Raw genomic sequence first — 22,794 nt, forward strand, 5'->3', positions numbered from 1 at the left:
GCCCAACCCACTGAGCCACCCAGGGGCCCCATTTTTCCAAAATTTTTATGTTCAAATATAATTAATTTTAGGTGTACAAAAATCCATAGCTTTAAGTCCACATGGCCTGCGATGTCAACCTCTTCCTATTCCTTCCTCAATACCCTTCATATGAGCCTTCATATAAGCAGTACCATCAAATGAATTACCTTCATATGAACATTAGAATAGGGCCCAAACTTTAAAAAAAAAAGTTAAAAGTTAAAAAAAAAAAACAAAAAACAACTCACTGGTCTGGCTGTAATTATTGAGTTCTAAAGTACCAAATTTTCAGGGCACATGGGTGGCTCAGTGGGTTAAAGCCTCTGCCTTCAGCTCAGGTGGTGATCTCAGGATCCTGGGATGGAGCCCAGCATCCAGCTCTCTGCTCAGTGGGGAGCCTGCTTCCACCGTCCCCCCACCTGCCTCTCTGCCTACCTACCATCTCTTGTCAAATAAATAAATTTTAAAAAATAAAATGCCACTTAAAAACAAACAAACAAACAAATTTTCGATAGTTAAAAGATACACTTTTCACTGAAAATTCTCTTTCCAGGGTATTAAATTAATACTTCACGCATAATGCTTAACTGTCTTCTCCCTGTCTCTTCCAGCATTGACCCTGACTTGATTTTTATAATCTGGTTCCTTCATTTTACTTTGCTAATTCATATTCAGAATGATGTTTTAATTTTTACACAAATTAGTTGTTTCATAAAAATGCATCGCATGGAAAAACCATTTCAGTTTATTTACCAATGTAAAAGTAATTCCAGGAAACATATGACTTGGTGTACTGTTTTAGAAACAGAAAACAAAACCTACTGAATTTTTTTGGTGATGCATGATGGCAAGGGTTGGAGGAGGGGGCAGTTTATGCACAGAAAACCAAGCAACTACTTCTCTTCCTCAAGTAACTAATTTTACCACGCACCTGTATGGACATCTTAACCTTGAGTGTGAAGAGTTTAACGTTTAAAAACTACATACTTTGATCTAAGCCTCCAATTAAACTACTATCAAAGTTTATCCCTGAACACAATTTTCCCATTTAGCTGATAGAAAAAAGAGATATACAGAAACAACTGTATGTCATAGCTCTTAAGATCTTATGAGCATTTATTGATTTTTACAACAAAAACCTCACTCTACTACTTTCAGTGTTTTGTTTTTAAGTTTCTGATAAAGCTATCTGGACCTAAAGCCATGAACTACAAAGTAATCTTCTACCTAAATGCAACTTAAGAGGTCAGTTTATTTTGTAGCTCAATACAAGAAAAGTTTGAATCTTGGCTTCCCTCTCAATTTATGCTAGCTAACTTCTGGTCATCTTTACAGAGGCTGAGCACTTCTGTAATACCAAACTTTGATAGGGAAGCGATAAATAAAACTCATTCTTGCCTCCAGAGGCAAGGATAACAAATTTATTTTTTGAAAATGTAATTTTTAAGTAAACTTAAAAATGGGGCTCAAGCTTACAACCTCAAGATCAAGGGGCACACGTTCCACTCCACTGACACAGCCAGAGATTACAAATTTAAAGGACTCTGATACACAGGTATTTACAGAAGAGTACATACTGTTACATTAACTACAGAAATGGTATACTATTGATAGAGAGGAAATCTGTAGAGTACAGGAATAGAAAAAACAAATGGGAGAGGACAGTAAAAATGGGAACCAAAAATTAGCTACTTATTTTATGTTAATGATCACCCAAGAGAGATGAAGACACAAGATATAAAAAGTATCGAAAATAAAAATGAGTTAAGGAACCTGAACCAAAAATTAGCTACTTATTTTATGTTAATGATCACCCAAGAGAGATGAAGACACAAGATATAAAAAGTATCGAAAATAAAAATGAGTTGAGGAACCTGGGTGGCTCAGCCGGTTAAGCTCCAGTCATGATCTCAGGGTCCTGAGGTAGGCTGCGATGTCAGGCTCCCTGCTTGGCAGGGAGTCTGTTTGTCCCTGTGCCCCTCCCCCTATTCATACACTCTTCCTCTCAAATAAAATCTTTTAAAAAATGGACTTAACATAAACATTAAATAAAGAAATTAAATAAGTTTATTAAATTAAACATTAAATAAATTTCATATAGAAATGAGAAAGAACTAATCAAATGTGAAAACACCTAGGAAAATAAAATAATATCTAAGTTATCTTGATGGGTATTTCCTCATTTGTAAAGAGGGCTAAATAAAAAATTACTAAAAACTAACTGCTGAGGCACCTGGATGGCTCGCTCAGTTAAGTGTCAGACTCTAACTTCGGCTCAAATCAGGATCTCAGGTTTCTGAGATAGAAGGCCTGAGTCAGGCTCTGAACTATGCATGGGGCCTCCTTAAGATTCTGTCTCTCCCTCTACCCCTCCTCTCCCTGGCAACTTGCCTGCCTCCCCTTGGCCCCCCCCCAAACAACTAACTGCTGCAGGATACATTATAAAAGCAAAGATAATGCAAGTAGAGTTGACATGCGTTAAGTATACATGCATTAAGTATAATTGGTATTCATTCTTAGCTGGTTCTGACCTTTGCATGTCAACATTTAAAAAATAGGAATAGATATCTAATACAGCTGTGCCCCACCCCCGCAGTTTGAGCACACAATATAAATATACACACAAACCACCAGACACTTGATATAAAAGCACTGTAAGTCAAACTTTGTTTTTCAAGTTTAACTGTTAAAGCCAAGAACCTTCAGAAAAAAAGGCATTGGCTATAATAATATTTAGCTCACCCAGGAACCATATTTGGTGACCGCTCACATGATGAAAAATGGGAGTAGGCATTTTTTTTTTAAGCAAACAAAAAAACCACACTGAAACTTGTTTAGTTTCACACAGGTGTTATTTGGGGTAGACTTCTTTTGTGAAGTAGAATAACTATCCTGTCAAGTACCAATAAGGCTGATAAAACCATGCGTGGAAGATGGACACTCTTAAAACTTTATTAAAAGCACTAAAACAATTAATGTAGCTCATAATTGAGTCAACATGTGTAATATGGAGGTGGCACCTGGGTGGTTCAGTCTATTGAGTGCCCAAGTCTTGGTTTAAGCTAGGGCCCAGTGTCAGGGTCCACACTCAGTGGGGAATCTGCTTGTCTCTCCCCCTGCCCTCCATTACTGCACCAACCTATGTGTTCTAAAATTAAAAAAGAAAAAAAGTATAACATAGAAATTTGCCCAGGCAGGAAGTATTAATTCTAAAAGACATGTGTTATATACAGAATACAGGTTATGTATTTATTTAAAGAAAAATGCCAATGATGACAGCGTTTTTCCTTCTCAATGTCCTAACTCAAGTGAATACTTTTATATGACAAATTATTTCTGCTTTCCAATGGGTGTACTCCCAGATCTATAAATGGATAAGTTCTTCTGAAATATATACTGTAAAATGGTGAGGACATGAAAATCTCGTAAATGAATTACGAGAACTGTTTATTTAGGACTATTTTCTTTCTTTTTTTTTTTTTTTAAGATTTTATTTATTTATTTGACAGTAGATGGAGAGGCAGGCAGAGAGAGAGAGAGAGAGGGAAGCAGGCTCCCCGCTGAGCAGAGAGCCCGATGCGGAACTCTATCCCAGGACCCTGAGATCATGACCCGAGCCAAAGGCAGCGGCTCAACCCACTGAGCCACCCAGGCGCCCCTATTTAGGACTATTTTCAAGTCCAACCACAACTTTCTTACAGCAGTAGTTTTATATGGCCAGATAATGTACTATTTAATAGTAACCTCTTGGTCATATAAGGGTAGCATTTATCTATTAAAACAATGATTGTTAGGATTTCTGCTGATGGCCAAATGTTTGTATGTTGTCCTAAAGCCATAAAAAAATGCACTTGGCACGGGCATAATGAATTTAAGATGTACAAACATGAACAGAAATACCTGAAATTTGAAGCATCCTAATAAAATTCTTTTGGGTCTGGAATTTTAGTAAGGAAAGCAGGTATCAAGATGTATTTCCTGATGCAGGAGCAAAATTATCAGTTCTGGCTTTTGTTATACAGGTAAACACAGGTTGCCTGTGCTACATGGATTCTCAGCGTAAAATTTAAGATGCCAGAAGTCTCTTAAATCCATTATTATTTGTGACCATTAGTTATTATCTCATGCTGTGAGGCACTAAACTATACATTCAGATTAAACAGTTTACAGATGAGGAAACAAAGCAGCAAGTCAGTAAGAACACGTAGGTTATAGAGGCACCTGGATGGCTCAGTTGGTGGAGCATACAACTCTTACCTTGGGGTTGTGCTTTTGAGCCCCATGCTGGGTATAGAAACCACTTAAAAATATTAAAAAAAAAAGGGGGGGGCGCCTGGGTGGCTCAGTGGGTTAAAGCCTCTGCCTTTCACTCGGGTCATGATCCCAGGGTCCCAGGATCGAGCCCCGCGTCGGGCTCTCTGCTCAGTGGGGAGCCTGCTTCCTCCGTGTCTCTCCGCCTGCCTCTCTGCCTACTTGTCATCTCTGACTATTAAATAAATAAATTAAAAAATATATATATATAAAAAAATCTAAACAAAAAACACAGATTTTAACAGGTGGGCATAAACAGGAAAGGAAGTTATCAGACTTGCTCATACCTGCTCTTTCATCCCCCCTTTCTCTTAAAAGATTTATTTATTTATTTGACAGAGAAAGATCACAAGTAGGCAGAGAGGCAGGCAGTGAGAGAGGAGGAAGCAGGCTCCCTGCCGAGCAGAGAGCCCGATGCTGGGCGGGATCCCAGAACCCTGAGATCATGACCTGGGATGAAGGCAGAGGCTTAACCCACTGAGTCACCCAGACGCCCCTTCCCCTGCCTTTTTTTTTTTTTTTAAAGAAACCAAATACTTTTTCTAACCCTAATCCCACCTAAGAGTGAGGTAAGATTAGGAATGAAACTGACAACCTAGTTATATGACAGACTTTTTACTAATGGGTCTAGTTTTCAATTTGGAATTAGTTGGCAATCTGAGTCCAAGGCCTAATCTGAGACTTTACGCCAGTCATTTCCCTCTTTGAGATGTCCTCAAAACAGAGAAGATAAAAATAAAAGTCTTGAGCTTCACTACCAAAGGACTCTAAATTAAAAAAAAAATTAACAGGGTCCTGGGATGGAGCCCCACATCAGGCTCTCTGCTTGGCAGGGAGCCTGCTTCCTCCTCTCTCTCTCTGCCTACTTATGATCTCTGTCAAATAAATAAAACCTTTAAAAAAATAATAAAAAAAAAATAAAAATAACAATGATCTGGTCACAATCCACCCTCTTTTCCAGTCTTATCTCTCCATGTACTGCATGTAAGCATAAACTAGTTTCTTATAAACATTTCCTTTATTCCTGTTCTATACTTTTGTACATAAAGCTATGTCAACTACAAATATGTTGTGCTTCACTGCCTGTAACCTGTCACTAATGAAATCCACAAATATTTTGCCTCCTAGGCCAAAAATTTGATTTCCTCTGTGAAACACATTACCTGTGAGCAGGCATTCTGCCTGAACGCTTATGGTACATGCCCACATGGCTTAATCCTAAACTAGATTATAAACTAATAGTGTAGGGGCCTAATCCTGGCTTGCACAATGACAGGTACAAATATTTAAGAAAGATGAACATGACAGACAGAAACCAGAAGTGAGAGCTAGTAACACTGGCAAAATGTGTGTCCAAAAAAGTGGGGGGGGGGGGGCTCAATTTAACATGATGGTATAGAATCAGAGCATGTTGCATTCAATTACATATTTCACTGACTTGTTACTATTACCATAAACATAAGGTATGGCAACATTTTCAAGCACCTGGCCTCAAAGCTGTTTATTATTTGTACAACAAAACTGGGTATCTATTATATGCCAGAAACTTTGCACTTAAGCTATGAAGATAAATGAGACACTGCCTATCCATATCTCACTACTCAATAGAAAAGAAAACAGCTGGGGTGCCTGGGCTGCTCAGTCAGTTAAGTGCCTGACTCTCGATCTCAGGGTCCTGGGTTCAAGCCCTATGTTGGGCTCTGGAGGCTACTTACTTTTTAAAAGATTTTATCTTATTTATTTGCCAGAGAGCACAAGCAGGGGGAGCAGTAGGCAGAGGGAGAGACTGGCTCCCCATTGAGCAAGGAGCCTGATGTGGGACTTGACCCCAGGACGCTGGGATCATGACCTGGGCTGAAGGCAGACGCTTAACTGACTGAGCCACCCAAGCGCCCTGGAAGAGAAATATTGAAACTTAGGACTTTTTTTTCTTTTAAATAACTTTGATTTTATTTATTTACTTAACAGAGAGAGAGAGAGATCACAAGTAGGCAGAGAGGCAGGCAGAGAGAGGGAAGCAGGCTCCCCGCCGAGCAGAGAGCCCGACCCCAGGACCCTGGTATCACAACCTGAGCCGAAGGCAGAGGCTTAACCCACTGAGCCAGCCAGGCGCCCCAGGACTTTTTCTTTTTCTTGTTTTTTAAAGATTATTATTTATTCATTTGAGTGTGTGTGAAGGGGGCGGGGAGAGCAGGAGCAGGGGGAGAGGCAGGTGGAGAGGCAGAGGGAGAAACAGGTTCCCTGATGAGTAGGGAGCCTAACATGGGCTCCATCCCAGGACCCTGCAATCATGACCTGAGTTGAAGACAGATGCTTTACCAACTGAGCCACCCAAGTGCCTGAATCTTGGGTTTGTTTTTAATTTTTATTTATTTATTTGACAGAGATTACAAATAGGTGGAGAGGCAGGAAGAGAGGAGGAGAAAGCAGGTTCCCTGCTGAGCAGAGAGCCCGATGCGGGGCTCGATCCCAGAACCCTGAGATCATGACCTGACCCGAAGGCAGAGGCTTTAACCTACTGAGCCATCCAGGCGCCCCTGAATCTTGGGTCTTTTAACTTTAGTGATGTGCACAATCCTCAATCTCTGGCAAATTATTTGGAGGGCTTTAAGCAAATAAGACGTGTTTTGAAAAGATGTTTGATTGTATCAAGTAAGCCAGAAGCGTAGAACATCACTGACCAAAAAAAGAAATTCAAGAAGGAAACTTGAGAGAGAAATAGTTCAGTTTTGAATTTGCTTAAATTCTGGAATCCTCAGTAAGTAAAGTTGGAGGCACTGATAAACACAACTGGTGAAAAAGTGGCTGGGGACATAGCACTGGGAAATACCAACAGTTAAGAAGTTGAAGAAAGCAACTAATGAAAACAGGAAGACAGAAGTAGCAACTAGCAAAGGGTAGCATATAAACCAAAAAGTTTCAAAAAGGTATATTCGCCTTTTTTTTTTTTTAAACATTTATTTGAAAGAGAGCATGAGTGAGCGAGAGTGGCAGTGGGGGGTTGCAAATAAAGAGGGACAAGCAGACTCTGCACCGAGTATGGAACCAGATGTGGGGCTCCATCCCAGAATCCTGAGATCTTTAACTGAGCTAAAATCAAGAGTTGGATACGTGACTGACTGAGCTACTCAGGTTCCCCTCAACAAGGTATATTCTAAGTAATTAAACATGACAGGGTTAAGACAACCCATCTCTGGAGCACATAATACAAGACTTCCACAAAATGTTACATATACAGACAATTGCATACAATTTTTCCTTATTCCTTAGACTATGAATCCTGACTTTTGATGTTATTAGAATAGGTCCTGTCATTAAATTTTTAAAGGATTCTTCAATCACCCATCTGATGTATCATGGGAATAAAGAGAATAGCCACAGAATGTCTTGCACAGATGTGGACAGACAAGTTGTTTAGAACAGAGCAGAAGGGGAGGAACTTGAGAGTAATGAGTATTTCTGCTGCCTTTTCAGGTTTCAACCACAGAATGGGGGGGGGGGCATTTCTTGCATATCTAGAGTAGTTTTTGGAAAGCCTGTTGGTTCAGTTGGAAAGCATGAGACTCCTGGTCTTGGGGTTCTTAAGTCTGAACTCTGCAATGAGTGATTACTTAAATAAAACTTAAAAAAAAAAAAAAAAAGTTTTCTTTAGGAAGGAGTGGCTTACCTTACCACAGCCTTCCTTCGTGAAAAATGTGAATACTAGAGAGAAGACTAAACTGGAGAAATAGGTTCCCTCTTTATCTAAAAACATCAGAACTTATCAGAAAGACAATGGGAACCAGGCATTGGTCATAATGTGTAAGTGATGGAGAGGTGCAAATCGGTCAGAGTGAATTTATTTTTACATGTAAAAGGAGAGGTTAATAGGGGCGCCTGGGTGGCTCAGTTGGTTACATATCTGCCTTTGACTCAGGCTGTGATCCAGGAGTCCTGGGGGTCAAACCCCACAGTAGTCTCCCTGCTGGGTAAGGGGGGGTTCTGCCTCTCCCTCTGCCCCTCCTCCCCCGCTTTCTAATAAATACATTCTTAAAAAAAAAAAAAAAAGAGGATTATAAATTCCTACAAGGTTAGTTAAGTTCTGACCCTCCTTTAAGATTTCAAGTGTCCAAAAAATCATTAGCAATTTTCCCTAGTTCAGAGTTGAACATATAATAACTAAACCATCTTTTTTTTTTTTTTTTAAAGATTTTAATTATTTGTTTGACAGAGATCACAAGTAGGCAGAGAGGCAGGCAGATAGAGAGGGGGGAGGAAGCAGGTTCCCCGCTGAGCAGAGCCTGATGTGGGGCTTGATTCCAGGACCCTGGGATCATGACCTGAGCCAAAGGCAGAGGTTTTAACCCAATGAGCCACCCAGGTGCCCCAACAGCTAAATCATCTTACACACACCAAACATTTGGGTTGTTACTTTACTCCTTATGAATCAAGTCACTGGTGGTTGAAGCAACCTGGTTTGAAAGAGTTAACCAAGCAATGTGTGTTTTCCAGAGTTAATCATAACTGGTTTACGCTGTTTTACTTTCTAAAGAAGGAAGAAACCTAAAGGAGGTGATGAATAGTGAAAAACTTGTTTTATTTTTAAGATTTTATTTATTTATTTGACAGAGAGAGAGAGACAGCGAGAGAGGAAACACAAGTAGGGGAGTGGGAGAGGGAGAAGCAGGCTTCCTGCTGAGCAGGGAGCCTGAAGCGGGGCTCCATCCCAGGACTCTGGGATCATGACCTGAGTCAAAGGCAAACGCTTAATGACTGAGCCACCCAGGAACCCCTAACTGAAAACGAACTAAAATCCTATCCTGAGACAACTTGGCTGAAAAAAGTCTCCACTTATTAGAGAGTCATTTAAAATTTTTTTTAAGGGCACTTTAAAATGCTATCATTTCTGCATATTACAGAATAATCTAACAGTAAAAGGTATCCTTAGGATAATTATGAATAAAATATTATTATTATTTTTTAAAGATTTTATTTTATTTGACAGATAGAGATCACAAGTAGGCAGAGAGGCAGACAGAGAAAGAGGGAGGAGGAAGCAGGCTCCCTGCTGAGCAGAGAGCCCGATGTGGGGGTAGATCCCAGAACACTGGGATCATGACCTGAGCCAAAGGCAGAGGCTTTAACCCACTGAGCCACTGAAGCGCCCATAAAATATTATTTTTACTATAACTAGCAAGATTCGGGTAACTAAGTATGGTATAGAATTTCTTTTTACTTATTTATTTTATTGTTTAAAAAAACGAGTATAGTTGACATATGTTACATTAGTTTTCTCTATACAAGGATTTGACAAGTTTATTACACATTAAGCTATGCTCTCAAGCATAGGCTACTGTCACCATACAATACTATTACAGTATCACTGACGACATTCCTTGTGCTGTGCATTCTTTTCTTGTGACTTTTATTCCATATAATTCAGCCATCCAAAAAAAACCAGAAAGAAATCTGTTCCCTTAGATCTAAAATGTGAACATATCCACTTTCTTGTTAGATCTATTAAGAGTGAACACACTCAGCTTTAACACTCATCTTCTAAAACTACCAAATTTAAAACAATTATTTTTCTTCAAAGTCAGTTCTTTTTTCATTCCAAATCCAGGCAGCATGCATGGATGTTCTTCTAATGTCGTATGTACCACCTCCTCATATTACTCCCACTCTCAGACTCTTCATCTACATTAAGGTAAGGGCTCTTAAGTATCAGTCCCTTCCCCCAAGGTTGAAGGGTAGGTAAGATGTAAAGATTTAAAACAAGTCCTAATACACTTCACTGTCCCGTCTCTCCGCTTAAAACTAAGTTTTCATTCAGATGGTGTAACCCAGACAAAGAATATAAACTTTAGCTAGGTCAGAGTGGTGCTGAAATCACCTATGCCAACTTCAGGTAAGTAGCAGCCCTTAACAAAGATAAAGTATACAGTAGTATCAAATATGTTTCTGGGCACTCAGCATTCCTTTTGGGGGATGCGGGGATTCACTAGCAGTTAAGATTTTGAGTGCTTCCATAGGACAACTTCTCTCCACTCTTGCTATACTAGTATGAGTGACCGAATACAGCTTACCTTACTAATTTTAAAAAGTCCTGTTATTAATTCCATCTGTTATATCCTCACTTATTAACCAGGGATCTTTCCTTTCTTTAATGTTAACTGTTAGCAACAAGCCAACCTATACAAAAAAGAGACGCAAGTGGCATTAAAACTGAGCTAAATTAAAAAAGGTAGAATAAAAATTGGGAGAAACTAGCAAGTAAACATTTCAGACACAAATGCTTCGAACGTTCTAATTACCAAGTAGTTTATCTAGCCAACCTAACTGAAAATGTAAGGGCTGGGAAATATGTTTTCTGTGTCTTAAATATGGTAGGAATGCCAATTACTGTATTCAAATTAGAGTTGGTTGGAGTTTCAATCTGTCCCAGGAACAAAGCAATCAAAGGGGAAAAACCAGATCACAGTTTTAAATTTGAGACACAAATATCAATATACTTTGGGAGGGACACTTTTAAAAATATTTTTTAGGATAAGGAATAGTAAAGTGATATAATCATTTAGAATAAGCTTCTATATAATTTAACTCGATTTAAGTTTTAGTTTTATGAAATATCATTTACTCTAAGTGGATAACCAATCTATTAGGACCAGTACTGTTTAAGAGATAGTTGTTCAGTGAAGGTATATTCTGTACCTTGAAAAGACAAGGCTGACCATACTGCTGTTTTGTGGTGTACTTACAAGAAGAAACCAACAAACAAAAAACCCAAATCCAATTTTCTTCTATAATGCAAAGACAAGATAAACTCTGCATACTTCGGGGGCGCCTGGGTGGCTCAGTGGGTTAAAGCCTCTGCCTTCAGTTCAGGTCATGATCCCAGGGTCCTGGGCTCTCTGCTCGGCGGGGAGCCTGCTTCCTTCTCTCTCTGCCTGCTTCTCTGCCTACTTGTCACCTCTGTCTGTGAAATAAATGAATAAAATCTTAAAAAAAAAAAAAAAAACAACCCTGCATACTTCAATGCTTATGGCAAACAGAGGCAGCGATTGGAAAAGCCATAAAATACTTTAAGACAAAACACAATCACAAGCTCTAAATAAGACAAGCAGAGCTGGGAAACTACGTCCATTCAGAAATTTTGTTCTGTAAATTACCACTCATTATGAGTAAAGAAAGGACCTCCAATAGATTTCTCAGCTCTTCACTGACTCCATTTTTACATTTGATACTAAAGTTTATAGTTCACACTGAATGTTAAAGAGCCCATTTTCTACATCTACTGTTAAATCATTCCAGAGAACACTATAGTGGGCTCTGTAAGATTTTGCTAGCTTCCTGTTTGGTTCATTCAGGTGGAAGGAGAATACTATTAGTTTCTGTATTTTCCAGGGCAAACTCCTTACTTAGATGTTTCAGGGCGCCTGGGTGGCTCAGGCTCTGCTCGGCAGGGAGCCTGCTTCCTCCTCTCTGCCAGCCTCTCTGCCTACTTGTGATCTTTGTCTATCAAATAAATAAAATCTTCAATAAAATAAAATAAAATATGTTCCAAACTCGAACAGTTAGCAGGGAGACTACTGGCCTGATTTTTTTTTTTTTTAAAGATTTTATTTATTTAAAGAGGCCCCAGCCAAAGGCGCTCTTTTTTTTTTTTTAGATTTATTTATTTGGGGGCGGGGCAGCTCCATCTCATGACCTGAGCTGAACCCAAGGATCCATGCTCAATGACACTCATCATACCAAGCCACCCAGGGACCCCTAAGCCTGATCTTTTTGAATACCAGAAGGCAGTTAACTTCAAAATGTTTTTTTAATATTCTGAAATAAACCTATCTTTTTCTTAAGAAAACCAATCAAGTTGACTCAAGGTATCCACAACCCTGAAAAGTTTTTTTGAGGACTATTTGCAAATACGAATTTCAGGTTTAGTGTTAACATAAATAACATCTTGCCCAGAAAGAAAGAGGTAGCATTAAATCAATTTTTCAGGAAGTTAAACTAATCATGTGGCAAGTTCAACTGTAACATTTTAAGGTGTACTTAAGGGTTTAAGTTAAATCCTCAGACATAAATCTTTTTGTTCTACACTTAAGACAACACTAAAGTCAGGGGTTGGAGTGGGGCAGAGGAAAATTCCATATAAAAACAAAATCCAGGGGGGGCACCTGGGTGGCTCAGAGGGTTAAAGTCTCTGCCTTCTTCTCAGGTCTTGATCCTAGGGTCCTGGGATCAAGCCCCGCATGGCATCGGGCTCTCTGCTTATGGAAGGGGGGGGCCTGCTTCCTCCTCTCTGCCTGCCTCTCTGCCTACTTGCGATATGTCAAATAAATAAACAAAAAATCTTAAAAAAAATTGTCTTAAAAAAACAAAAACAAAAACAAAACAAAAAAATCCTGTGAAGACCCATATAATGCAGAATATTTTCTTACTTTGAACTTGAGCTTCAAAAGATAGACAATCACTATTCAAAAATACCCTAAAAGCTTTAACAACAGAAAAAAGGGTCACCAATGGTTTATAAAGCTCAAATCCGACTCTTAGAATTCCTTTTTTTTTTTTTTAAGATTTTATTTATTTATTTGACAGAGAGAGATCACAAGTAGATGGAGAGGCAGAGAGAGAGAGAGAGAGAAGCAGGCTCCCTGCTGAGCAGAAAGCCTGATGCGGGACTCGATCCCAGAACCCCGAGATCATGACCTGAGCCGAAAGCAGTGGCTTAACCCACTGAGCCACTCGGGCGCCCCCTGACTCTTAGAATTCTTACTGAGGAGCTTCATTTAACATGCAATTTTAATAAGCCCTATTATTGGAATGCCAATCTCATGATACATAAATACATGTAGGTACCAGAGGCTGTCACATGGACACTTATAAATGACAGCAAGAAAAATGATAAAAACTAAACTCATGGGGGTCCTCTGCTATCAGAGCAAGCAGTACTGAACACTTCGATAAGGCCCAAACACATCAAGGAATTAAAAGCCCAAATAACAACTAGTGTTTATATACTGAAGTTAAAATGTCCTCTAGATTTGAGAAAGATGATGTTGAAAAATACGGCCAGTTTTTTTCTTCCCTTTTTTTTTCTTCCCATCTTTTTGCAGTCAGAAATATTCCACCAGCAGCGCCGTCCCCTCTTTCACCTAAGTCAAAGGGGAGGAAAGCTTGCCTATGAGTCTTCTAATCCTTCCTTTCCTCATCAAACCCTGGTACTCAAGTGTGCTTTTGAAAAGTGTGAAAGCTAGGTTTTACATTTTGCACTACAGTTTATTAGTAGACTCTTATCTTAAAAAAAAAATACCCCTCCCCAACACGGGTATACCTGAATGCCAAACAAGTGTCAAGCATTGGGCTGCATCACTATTTAAAGAACGATTCATATGACTTGGGAGCTAAAATATGAAGTTTCAGGAGGCAAAGTCTCAAGTTACCCAGGAGTGGGAAGTACTATGGGTGGAATGGACAAAGACAAACGTATGAAACAGCACCCCTGGTGTATTTTATCGACTAGGGGATGTCTGCCACCTGGAGCCAGTTACAAAACTTCCAATTATATAACATGATAATTTGAATCAAATTGTAAGAAGGCTGGGGTATGGTTTCCTCAAATAATTAAAGAAAATGAGAAGCAAAAATATTTTGAGGGATTGGGTGAACAAAGTTCTTTGGAATCTAGTACCAAGCTCAGTATTTTTTCAGTAGTTTAGGAAGACTTTGCCCCCCGCCCCCAATACCTTAACATTGCATTTACAGCTTGAGATAAAAATTTAGGCTTTACTGGAGTCATAGACAAAAATGAAATTGCCCAGAGAGAACATATAACACAAGGAGGTAGTCAAAGAAATAATTCCAAGTAGTATTTAAAACACCACAGGAACATGGCAAAAGAAAAACTACAGCTCAAGATGTGGCGATTGGGAATAATGTAGACATACTGATGAAAAAGACAAAAACATGGGGCACTGGGTGGCTCAGACCGTTGAACCTCTGCCTTCTCAGGTCATGATCTCAGGGTCCTGGGATCCAGCCCCACATCGGGCGCTCTGCTCAGCAGGGAGCCTGCTTCCTCCACCTGTCTCTGCCTGCCTCTCTGCCTACTTAAGATCTCCCACTGTTAAAAAAAAAAAAAAAGTAAAATCTTAGGAAAGAAAAACAAGGATACTTCTATTAGCTTGAAAAATGGTCTCTCTTCCTTATTAAGGCAGAACGATGCTAGGAAGACTGAAAATTATCTTAAAAACCTGACTTCAGGGGCACCTGGGTGGCTCAGTGGGTCAAAGCCTCGACCTTTGGCTCAGGTCATAATCCCAGGGTCCTTGGATCTGCTCAGCAGGGAGCCTGCTTCCTCCTCTCTCTGCCTACTTGTAATCTCTGCCAGTAAACTAACTAAATAAATAGATAAATAAAATCTTTTAAAAAAAACCAAAATGAAACAAAATAAAAACCTGACTTCAGGGGCGCCTGGGTGGTGCAGTGGGTTCAAGCCTCTGCCTTCAGCTCCGGTCATGATATGATCCCAGAGTCCTGGGATGCAGCCCTACATGGGGCTCTTTGCTCAGCAGGGAGCCTGCTTCCTCCTCTCTCTGTGCCTGCTTCTCTGCCTACTTGTGATCTCTGTCAAATAAATAAAATCTTAAAAAAACCCCAAAACCTGACTTTATATTTGGTCCCTTTTTCCTGAGCCAAAATAAAAGTTGCTATGACAGTTTAGGGAGACACAATTTATACATGACAAATCCTCCAAGTTAATCAAGAGTTCTTAAATGCAAAGTGCCCTTTTTCTATTCAAAATGGATGAACACAAAAAAACTCTGAACTCTAAAATCTTCGTACTACTTAATATTTACATTTTAATTACAGGCTTTTCAGTTTATTCATACTGTTATTTCAATGAAAAAGCCACAAAAACTAGCAAGGGTTTAAGTATAAACAGAATCTTGTTTTCACACTACCAAGTCTACAACTAACACTATAGGAAATAACATAACCTTGACCTGAGTTAAACCCATCTTTTCAGGTCTAGCAAACATTTCCTCATAGCACAAGATGTGTCCTGTCAAAAAGCAAGCCAGGTTTCTGTGCAAGTATCTTTGTTTGTGTAACTCCCTACTCTCAACACCACCGGAAGGGAGAAGCTTTTTCAATTTTCACCAGTTTAGTTAAATGGCTACTATGCTTGTCTGTCCAAGTGGGAATAACCAAAAACAAAACTAGTATTTCTTCCTGAACCTACGAATATAGGCCACTTAATAACTTTTGAACTAAAGACCTTCAACTAACAAGGTTTCGGAAACTGTTACTTAAGTCCCACACTTCCTACAGAAGTGGTTTAAAGAGGTAGGCTTCATAATGGTGCAGGAATCTCAACGAGTAACATTTACCGAAAGTGATTTCATCTTTTATTTTTAAAGACCATAGATAAGAGGGCAACAGAAAGACAAAAGTATTGAAAACATCCTTATTTCATGTAGATTACAACAATAGCAGCTTTTATTCTGTTATTACTAATCACTCCTAAATTTGAAAAGCGTATCCACTAAAATGACACATTCTTTTAGAATATACAGAAGGGAGGATATGAGAAGTACACAGGAAGGAACAGAAAGCCTGAAAATGATCCTCAAAATTCAAATGGTAACTTTTAGGAAATTTTAAGTGTTCCTGGGTGTTACTTACACCTTTTAAACTTGCTTCCAAATACACGAAATATTTTTCCTCTGGGATCTGAGAAACCTAACGCTTTCTCAAAAAATAACTGATTAACTTCTTGACGTTGTGGCCCAGCTACTCTCTCTCTTTTTTACTCAGTCCAGCGGCCTTCAGGGACTCGCAGGGACTCCAACACTAGGAAACTGTCACCTTACGTAAGAACTTTGCAAGGAGAAAGGTAGGTAAGAAAATAGGGCACCAAACCTCCACCACCACAAGCCGTCACACCCCTTAAGGAGTGTCCCTCCAGGGGCTTTCCCCCGGGAGCCGCAACTGTAAGCTATATGGGGGAGGGGAACAGCTCTCAAACAGTCATCTCTTCCTCTTCAGGCCGCCAACGCCGACCGCACCACAGTCTCCTCCGCCCAAGCCCTTTCCCCTCCCCCGCCCCAGCCTGGGTCGGAGCCAAACCCCACAGGAATGCAGCCCGGTCACATGCGCTGCGGCGGCGGTGGACGTGCCTCTCCCCCCGCGCCCCAAGGAGACCCAGCGCCATCTTGCCCTGACGCAGTTACAAAAGTCATGGGAGTAATTTCGTCTCCTCGTCCGCGCCAGCGCCCCAAAGTTTCGCAGAGGCCGAGCCGGGGCCCTCACCTCGCGCAGGGACAGGAGAAAATACTCAGGGAAGAGCCTTGAGATTCTCTTCGCCACTGCTTGGGTTCCATATCAGCCGCGGCAGCAACGATCACCATCGTCACTTCTCCCTCTCTGCCTTTGCAACAGCCTCCCCCGACGGCTCTGGCCCCACCCGCTGCTGCAGCATGAGGTCATCGCTAGCCAATCACGACGCGCCCGACAGAACACATCAGGCACTGATTGGCTGCACGGACCGCCTCTGCCTCTCCCCACTTCGCGTACCAAGCGCTCCCGGTCTCTGTGGAGCGAGAAGACGGAAACCGCCATTTCGGGGGAAGACCCCGAAAACAAGAACAAGAATCACCGTGTTATTTTAGTGGGGAAACCCTTGTTTTATTCTTTGGCTTCCCCCTTTTTTCTTCGAGATAACCGTCTCTCTGTCCCTCCCTCGTTTAATCACCACCACATAAAGGAACTCCCGCTCCCCACCCCGCACACTGTCCCGCCGGCGGGGAAATCTTTCCCCTGGGCCAAAAGAAGTAGGAGGCAGCGACGGCAACTGCACCGACGGCAACGGCAGCTTTTTACCCCGAAACACGGTGGCAGGAAAGCGGCGCTGACGGTGGCTGTACTTTTCCTGCTGCTTCTCCCCCCGACCTCTTCCGTTTCTCTCTCCTCCATCGAGACGGCGCTGGACGCCCCAGCTCCGCTTTTATCCGGTGCCCGGAGTCTGCGCACTGGAGCCTCCACAGCCCCTAGTGGGCGTCGAGTGACACCCCAACCGAGTTCACCCAGCGCTGGAGGCCAGACTGAGGAGGGGGAGGGGAAGACTGAGACTGAGATGGTTTGGGGAGTGGGAGAAAGTGCATCGCTTTAGGAAGGGGAGGGGGGGGGGTTGTTCCCAGGGCCTACAGTCCTCATCCTTCCACCCAGTAGTGGCGTGCCCAACGTCGCCGATATCCAGACTTGAGGGCTGCTCAAGGAGAAGGGGTAAAGAACCAATCCCACCAAATACGAAACTTCCCAAACCTTCTGTGAATAGTTGAATGCATCTGTTGTGATAAAGACGGAGGTTCTGCCCACCTCTCTGCCTCCAGTTGGCTATCTTCAAGCCTCTGTGGAAGAGGCAACGGCGGGCGGCAGCCCACAAGCAAAATGGCGGCGGGCAGCTTCGTCCCCTCCCCCTCTGCCCCTGCGGAGCGGGGCGGGCGGGCCCCGTGCACTTGCCGCCGCCGCCGCGGCCGCCGCCGCCGCCGCCGCCGCGGCCGCCGCCGCCGTCGCCGCCATTTTCCCAGAGCGAGAGGCAGTGACACTGAGCGGGCGCAGGGGGCCGAGTCGGAGACCGTGCCTGAGTTCGGGAGCGGCAACAGAGGGGGCATAGACACTCTGAGCAGCCTTGCCGTCGCCTCTGCGTTCCTGTTGACTGTCTGGGTGCCCCCTCCCCTACTCTTTGATTGCTGGTGAAGAGGCTGCGCGCTGCTGTTTGGGGAGGGGGTGTGTGGAGCCGGGTCCTGTGTCCGCAGTGGCTGCTGTCGGGGGGTCGTCTGTTCGCGGAGGTGTGGAGAGACTCCCTGGGGGTCGAGCAGATAACGGGGTTCGGGTGTCTGGTGTGTGAACATCACAGGTCAGTGCCTGTCGTCTCCTTGGGAGTTCTTGGGGTTTGTGGGGTGGAGGGACGCGTGTTTCAAGGGGGAGGGGGCTTTCTCATTTTTATCCTTTTGGGAGGGGGTTGGGGGGAGTCGACGTTGACTCTCAGGTGTCTGGGCTGGAAGAAGACGCTGCTTGTTTGAATAGAATTTATCCTTTCTCTTCCCTGTCCCTAGAAAGGGAGCATTATGGCGGGTTTTAGGGTTGGGGAAAGGGGAAACTGGCAGTTAAACCCCCTTGAGAGTGGGAGTTAGGGAGGGGGCGCACTCCTCATTGGCAGCGGGTTAAGGCCGCTTGGGTGAGGAGGGAGGCTTGTGACTGTTAGTAGGGTTTGTGTCGAAGTGGTCCCAGGAGCTGCCAGTCTCCCTTTCCTCGACCGCATCTTGTTCAGGTGCTGAAAAACCGTATAGGCCCCATTTTCTTCTTCTTCCATTAATTGCCTGGTATTCTCTGGTGCAATTACCTAGTAAATACGAAGGGGGTTAAGAGGACGTTCTGGGTCTCTATCTTCCTTTGTGGGGGAACGAGACAGCTCCTCATCCTCTCCAGGAGAGGGTAAACCCGCCCCTGAGGTGGTCACCCCAGTACCCAGCCTTCTCAGTCTCCTCCCCCACTCTTCTTGCATTATCGCGGTCCTTTACTGTACCGCAGGCTTAGAATCCACAATATGGCACATTTCAGAAAAGCTTATTTTGACCAAAGGGATTGGCACAAACACTGTGGCAGCAGATAGAGAAGAGAAACAAACGGTTCACTGTGCTAAACGGGGGAGGGGGGAGAGAAAAAACAATCCGGAGTGCTCTCTTCCACTGGCCTCAGTTCCGTAGAGATAGATCCGTTCTTGCTAGACTCTTAAGAATGATACAATTTAAAGTCAAAGAGAAATCGCTAGAGTTCGCTTTGGGGTAAACCCCGGGTTTTGTTTTGGTTTGGTTTGGTTTTTTTGGTGCCTATTTCCCCTCCTTTTAGAGATGTGAATAACGTAAGGTGTTGGAGTTCTGGAGACCTTGGAGAGAATTAAGTGAGGTGCATTCAACTCTAGGCTGGAGACATCAATACCTAACTGGAAGATAGCCCCGTTTTTTCCTTTATTTTCCGAGATGGGAAGTAAAAAGTGAAATTTCCCTCTTTTGTCCTTTACAGATTCTAAAAATGGCGGCCCCAGGCTGATGTTGTGGTAATCTAATCAGCTCGGGTCCTCCACACCCCATGCAGTGCGTTTGTCTGCAGCATATTACGGGCTTATTATGTTTACATGAAAAGACTGTGCTTCTTTTCTTCCCCAGATAGTTTACAAAAATGTGTTGATTTTACTGCAAATTATAGTGCTGTGTTTTAGTTGATTAATTTTATTGTTTTTCTTGAGAGGCAAATAAAATGACACCACTTTCGAAAAAAAAAATTAAAACACTCAGGTAGCCTTAGAAATTCAAGTAGTGAGGGTAGGTACTCTTAAACATTAAAAAAAAAAAATACTTGGGACAAGGAATAGTTTCTTGCTCGGTTTAGTGCAAGTGTTTTTTATTCTCTGTACTAAAGTAAGTTAAAATGTTTAATAAGTGTGTAAGTGTAACATTTTGTGGGACTACATGTTTTAATTTAAAGTGAAATGTTTCCCATCCACTTCTTGACCAATTTTGTGAATTTTGGTTTTTGTACTCTTTCAGATTAATTTTTAGGGAGCTGTACAAACAAGCCTAAACCTGTTACTTCGCTGGGTGTGGAGATGCTTGTTCTTCTCATTATTCTATTTTGCATCCATTTTTCTCACGTATTTCAGCATTCCTTAAGAATTTTCCAAGTTATCTGTATTTCATGAAGTGCAGCTGCACAGTTTGCTATCTTTTAAAATTGTTTTATAGCATATTATTGTAATTATGTAAGCAGAAAAGTAAGGCTTTAGTTCTTGGAGCCACCCTTGCCATGCCCATTTACCTATTTTGGGATGTGGAACTTAGTCTGTTTTAATGACTTGAAATGAAAGCCATACCATAATATAGGGTCTTGAATCCATTTTATTCTAATTTCAGAATCTACTAGATTGAGACAGAAAATTAAATGGTGCCATTTATCAGTATTTGAAAAAGTGGGAATGATTAAAATTCACCTCTGTAGTGGGAGGTTGATGTTTTTGGCTTCAACTTAGCAGTGAGTTTTCAGTGGGGCCATTAATGGTGTTTAATGACCAGTCTGATATGGAATAACTGAAAGATGAGTGCCTTTCAATCCAGTAGTTCTTAAAAAGGTTGGGGAGTATACACCCTTTAATGATTCTTTTATTCCACTGTAAATTCTGCTCTGATATTTACAATGGAACAAGAGAATCATGAAGTTCACAATTGAGCTAGTTTACTTTTTGTTCTACAAAATAATCTTAGAAATAACTGGCTTAGAGAGTTTCATCATGGAAGACTGAGCACATAACCTTACTTAGAATCTTTGAAATGTATTGTAAAATGAAATATTAGTGGATAGTTGGAGTTTGTGTAGGGGTTTCTGGTCAATACACATTTTTATTATGCTCTGGGTGATCATGTAAGTCTAGGTCGTAACTTTAATGTAAAGATTGTGCGTTTGTTTCATAGAGTGTGTGGTTAAGATCTGTGGTCCAGAAGGTTGGTACTTTAACTTACTATTTAATGTAGGAAATCAGCATACTCTTAGGGAAATTTGGTTTATGTAGCCAGGGGAGGGAACACTGTCTACACCCATTGTTTTTTCTTGATAGTGACCTTGATCAGGTCTAGACACAGAGCATTTGGACCTACTTGGCTTCAGATAAACAATACCAAGTTAGAAATTATGAGAAAAGCTGCCTTCACGCTATTGCTTTCCTCATACTGGGCTGCTTCATTGCCTTTGGTTTTTTTTGTTTTTGTTTTTGTTTTTGTTTTTGCTTGTTTTGATATATATTTGAAGGATATTGTACTTTATTTTAAATGGTTAATTTATAAATAACATGGTTATAAATGTTTGGCTTTTGTTAATGTATACCCCATTGACTGTGTTTTAAATTAGAATTGTAGAGGCAGATTTATTAAAAGGTTAGGCAAGGTTTTTTCTTGGTGAGTTTTGATACAGTAGGTCTGGGTAAGGGGGGAGACTAGTCAAATGGTCTTTTGTTAAGAGTTTTGAGGGATTAGGTGTTTATCTGTTTAAGTGGATTTGTGAAAAATTATAACGTAATTGGAGAGCAAATTTATTTTTAGAGACTATATTTTGATCGTACTTCCCTTTTGTTGTCAGTGTATGTTATAGGATCCCTTTGATCTCAATTTAAGTTTAGAACCTTTACAGGGCTCCTCCATTTCCCTTCAACTCTTTAGATCTCTGATAACTCTCACAATTTTGGCTTGTCTGTCTTAGAGCTTCCAGCCAGAGAATTTTTACCATGTATACCACAGTAAGCTCTAGGACTTCTTGGATCTAAAATGAGGAAGTGAGGATAAAAGCCAATTAATAATTTAGGACAAATTCTTCTTTTAACACATACCTTAGTGGTCTTAGTGAAAGTCTAACTTTTAAAATTGGTTTCTTATTTCTAAGAATAATGTACCCATTTTCATGCATCAAAGCCTTACACCTATAGGGATTTTTTTAAAGTGTGTTACATAAATCCTAACAGATCCGCTTTTCTGGAAGTTAGTACTGGGACTTAAATGTGTGCTATCATTGAGTGTTTAAAATGGAGAAAATGAAAAAGACTTGGAAGAACTGTCAAAAGGTGCTAAAGAAGTATCAGTGTGGAATTTTTGTAAAAGATGCTGTTTATTTTTTAAAATATTTTCATAGTGTATAATTAGCTTTCATTTCCAAAGGATTGATTCACAGTAGAGAGTAGGTGCTCAATTATTTGTTGCATTTAAAGCTTTCATTTAAGCAGACACATCTCAAATATTCTGGGTAATCAGGGACTGTTTCTTGTGATATGTTAGGATAAATGTTTAATACTTGTATTCAGGGAGAATTTTTAATGTTAGCTATAGAATTATTTTTACTTTATGGTAAAATTATTCTTTTGTGTTGACTGGCAAAAAAACAAGGATACTATTTTAGATGTTGCTGTATAAATGTTAGTTTTTAGGCTGAATTTAAATTGGAGTAGCTTACTGTTTCTTTTTTACTGTCTTTTGTAACATACAAGTGTTGGGAAGAGCCTTTTTAAAAAAATATTAAATGGATAATATGTATTAAATTCTTATTTAATATGGAAGAGGAATATTTATGGTTGAAAATAGTTTTTTAGCACATCAGATTTGAAGTAACAGTATTTAACTAAAAATCTTGCTATTGCAATTAAATTAATTCCTAACTAAAGAGAGAGGTAGGAATTAACCAAAAGATTTGTTGTTGTTGTTAATTTTGAGCACTCATGCTAAGTGCTACATTAAAAATCAGATGGTGACTAAAGCTAATTTAATTAGATGTTATTTGTGTGCTTAAGAATATAAGAAGTTTTTATTAACCATTAGTAACAAGGATGCTTTTTTACTTAAGTCAGAGTCAAGAAAATAGTTGGGTCTTAAATTTCACTTGATA

General features: G+C 40.8%; 1 protein-coding gene and 1 long non-coding RNA gene across 4 annotated transcripts in view; one reads left to right on the forward strand and one right to left on the reverse strand.

Annotated features, from left to right (window-relative positions):
- Positions 1-11,965: 11,965 nt before the first annotated feature.
- Positions 11,966-14,641, reverse strand: LOC309844736. The gene is made up of 2 exons (XR_014300857.1): positions 13,021-14,641; positions 11,966-12,546 (listed from the first exon to the last, which is right to left on the reverse strand). It is a non-coding gene; the product is annotated as an uncharacterized lncRNA (long non-coding RNA).
- Positions 14,642-17,832: 3,191 nt separating this feature from the next.
- Positions 17,833-22,794, forward strand: part of KMT2E (lysine methyltransferase 2E (inactive)) — a 95,740-nt gene continuing 90,778 nt past the window's right edge. For 2 of the 3 annotated variants that reach the window (XM_082691814.1, XM_082691816.1), the window contains exon 1: positions 17,833-18,232. The gene's annotated coding sequence lies outside the window, so the exon portion shown is untranslated. The remainder of the gene's footprint in view (positions 18,233-22,794) is intronic. The other variant, XM_082691815.1, reaches the window with a different exon arrangement.

This window comes from Mustela nivalis (assembly GCF_964662115.1).
Source record: "Mustela nivalis genome assembly, chromosome: 12".
Classification (NCBI taxonomy): Eukaryota; Metazoa; Chordata; class Mammalia; order Carnivora; family Mustelidae; genus Mustela; species Mustela nivalis.